This window comes from Euprymna scolopes, chromosome 17 (genome assembly GCF_053919585.1).
Source record: "Euprymna scolopes isolate OS-2025 chromosome 17, ASM5391958v1, whole genome shotgun sequence".
Taxonomy (NCBI): Eukaryota; Metazoa; Mollusca; class Cephalopoda; order Sepiida; family Sepiolidae; genus Euprymna; species Euprymna scolopes.
Genome location: NC_136498.1, coordinates 125,356,320 through 125,359,774, shown reverse-complemented (window position 1 = coordinate 125,359,774; position 3,455 = coordinate 125,356,320).

Genomic DNA, 3,455 nt, shown 5'->3' with positions numbered 1-3,455 from the left:
ACATAGCCTAATCTTAACCAAGATAATATTTTAACCAAGGTGATATTTTAACCAAGGTAATATTTTAACCAAGGTAATATTTTAAGCGACAAACAGATTATTAATAGCGGTGATTCGAATTCGATATTATTTGTTTATTCCGTGTAGCTTCGGCAATTTGGTCTGAAGTTTTAGATAGAATTTTCATCGGGCAGTTTGAACAAAGGGGCATTTTTTACAATTGTCAACAAAACAAAAAAAAGGTAAAAAAAAATATATACGTAATAAAATAAATGTACCAAACGTGGATAAGTTTTTTTATGTGTTGTAATTTTTTTTAACGCCTACATTTACCATGAAACAAAAGTAGTATCAAGTCTGTTGAGTTAACATAAAACAAACTGCGATCTAGTTGTAGCCATTTAGACTTTTGATAATCGCTCAAAAATCGAAAATTAAACAAAATACTCTCAGAACATGACATTTCTTCACGTTTAATGACGTACATCGGATGTGTTTAATTTTCGATTTTTGACAGATTATGAATGGTCTAAATTGTTAGTATTATACGGCATAATCACGTTGACACACTGGGCTCCGTACGATCACCGAAGTTAAACAAAGTTGAGTTTGGTGTCAGTGTAAGTAAGGAGTATATGCATTGAGGGAGCACACGTGCTATGAGTTCATCAGAGCGCATTCCATTAAAGATCTAATTAGTGTTATATACACAGAAGAAGAAAGGAGTTGTTGAGCCGTCCCCATAAATAATCAAATTCTACCTAATTTACACAATTAACGATTACTACACTGCCAGCTTATATTTATTAAGCCTTATCCTCGAGTGGCATTTGGGTCTTGATAAGTGGTGAATCCTTAATATAAAAAAGATCCAGTAGTTGTAGCTGGAAAATACTATTGCTGTGAATGGATAACCCCTGTAAGAGCAGCTGCGCATGTAATTGTGAGGCAAGATTTAGTACTGACCAGGTTCAACGTTGCTTAACTTCGATCATCCAACAGAAACCGGTGTGTCAACGTGATTTTGCATCATCACTTCTGTGCGAGAGAAGAGAACAGCTCAACTAGATTTCGAAGTTGGTTCTGTACTGCGTCAAGTAAAAACGTGTGTTCTAAGCGACACCGGTCCAGATGAGGCAACAGTATTTTCATAAAACAGGTTAGTACGAGGAACGTTTCAAAAGTGATGTCTGCTATTTTCCTATCACGACCCAATGGTTCAGAGAGAATATCAAAATGATTTGTTATGATCAATGGACTTATGTATTTATGACCTGACAGTTTCATTTCTCTGTTACAGATATTGGCGGTGTGAAACTCTAAAAAAGCAATCCCTATCGTGAACGCGTGTCAGAAGCAGAGATGCATCATTGCATTCTTGGAAAAAGTGCATTGAGAATGTCGGTAACTATGTAGACAAAATAATTCCGCAGCAAAAGAGGTCACTCGTTTTAATGGCACCACTTATGCATTCTTGGTTCTTCGACTTTTTAGTTAAAAAGTAGGAGGCTTTACATTTGGAAAGACCCTTGCATGACAAAGCGATTTTCGGGCGCCGATGCTCAACCATCGTTTATCGCTGGCAAAATGGCATTGAGAATGGTGGTGACTATATAGAAAAATACATTCTGGGACTCGTTTTAATGATACCACTCCCGTTTTTGTAACTCTTAAACTTTTTTAGATAAAAAAATAGGAGAGTGTATACTTTTGGAAATCTTTTGTATCTTTGCATTGAAGCGGCACCAAGCGTGGCGTCATCTCATCCCATATTGCTATTAACATATTTTGTCCGGCATTTTTTTTTTTTCTTTCCAGACGAACTATATTTCTGGGAATTCCTATTTCTAATGTAGACCACAACAATTTCTAATTAACGTCCATTAACGAACGACGCAAATAATCGTTATCGACTATTTTAAAAAATGGAGGTTTTAAACATCTCTGGGCGAAAGAATGGTGTAAGCAATAGATAAGCAATAACCCTTATCTCTGAGTGGCTTCTGGGCCTTGATAAGTGGTGATCACTGTGTAAAAAAAAAAAAGTACAATCTATACAAGATTTCGAAATAATCCACTGGTTTTATCAGAACTTCAAGTCCCACCATTTGACCAAGAGATTCACAGTCTCTTTTGTTGGTTCCAAAGCGTCACGGTTGAGTTAAATAAAATTATGATAACATAAAAAAATAACTAAAAAATAACTAAACAATAGAATTTATATTAGGTTATTGTGAGACTATTTGCTAGTACCACTGGTCATCGTGGTCCCTCACCCCCTAGCCAAGAGGTGATTCAGCCGGAAGCGAAGGGATGCACCGAAATAAGCGACCAGAATGCAATTTTGCGATCCCCTTCTTTCCCCCCTCTCTCTGTCTCTCTCTCTGTATCTCGGTCTCTCTGTTTCTCTCTCTCTCTCTCTCTCTCTCTCTCTCTCTCTCTCTTTCTATATTTTCAGCCGGCAATGGCGGGGTGAAGACGCGTATTTGTGCCCTCTGTAAAAGGCTGAGACCGGCATGTTAGTTAAGGTTAGTTAGTTTTAAAAAGTTAATTTTTGAAAAAAAGTTGGTATTGATTTCTAAGTTAATTGCTTTTTTTTTTTTTTACACAGTGATCACCACTTATCAAGGCCCGGAAGCCACTCAGGGATAAGGGTTATTGCAAGTACATTACGTTATTGTGGAGATTCGATGAAGTGTTTACTTAAGGGGGCGGTTCATTAGGAATTTGTTAACGTTGGACTTGAAGACATCCTAGTTGTAGTCCGGTGGGAAGCAGGCAGACGGACAGAGTTCCACAGGCGTGCGGTTCTAAGAAAGAATTGCTATAAATACTGTAACATATTGTAACATATTGTATGATAATGTTTAAAAAAAAAAAAAAAATAATTAACATTACTATATATATACGACTTGTGCTGCGTTGTTGATCTGCCTTGAACGGTAAAACGGCACCAGCATCGAGACGATTCCAGTCAAAAGACTAAAAGCAACCCGGAGGCGCCATCCTCAAATGATGAAGAAACTAGTACAGAAGAAGAGCCACACCCAAAATCGTAAAGTAGGCTTTTACTCTTAAACTCTGACCAAAAGACGTCTAACCGATTGATCCTCATATCGGGCCATTATGTCACAGTCTGGTACCGTTTTAAGGACATTTACGTAACACGCGGTTCAGTCGCGTCAGTGGCCGACTCATAGTGTTATTAGGATTTTTTTTATGATTAAAGTTTAAAAATAATCTGAAATAAAGATTCTTTTAATAAAATAAGAAATCTGTGACGTGGTTTCGGTTATAGACAGACACATAATCGATATTTTAATAAAATTTACTCAACGAAACTTGTCTGTTTCAAGGTAATCATTTTCGAGCACTGTCAAGGCAGAAAAGAGTGTTCTGACTGACCCCGCCCAAAATACGTCAGCAGCAATACAGCTTATGAGGTATTTGAGTTT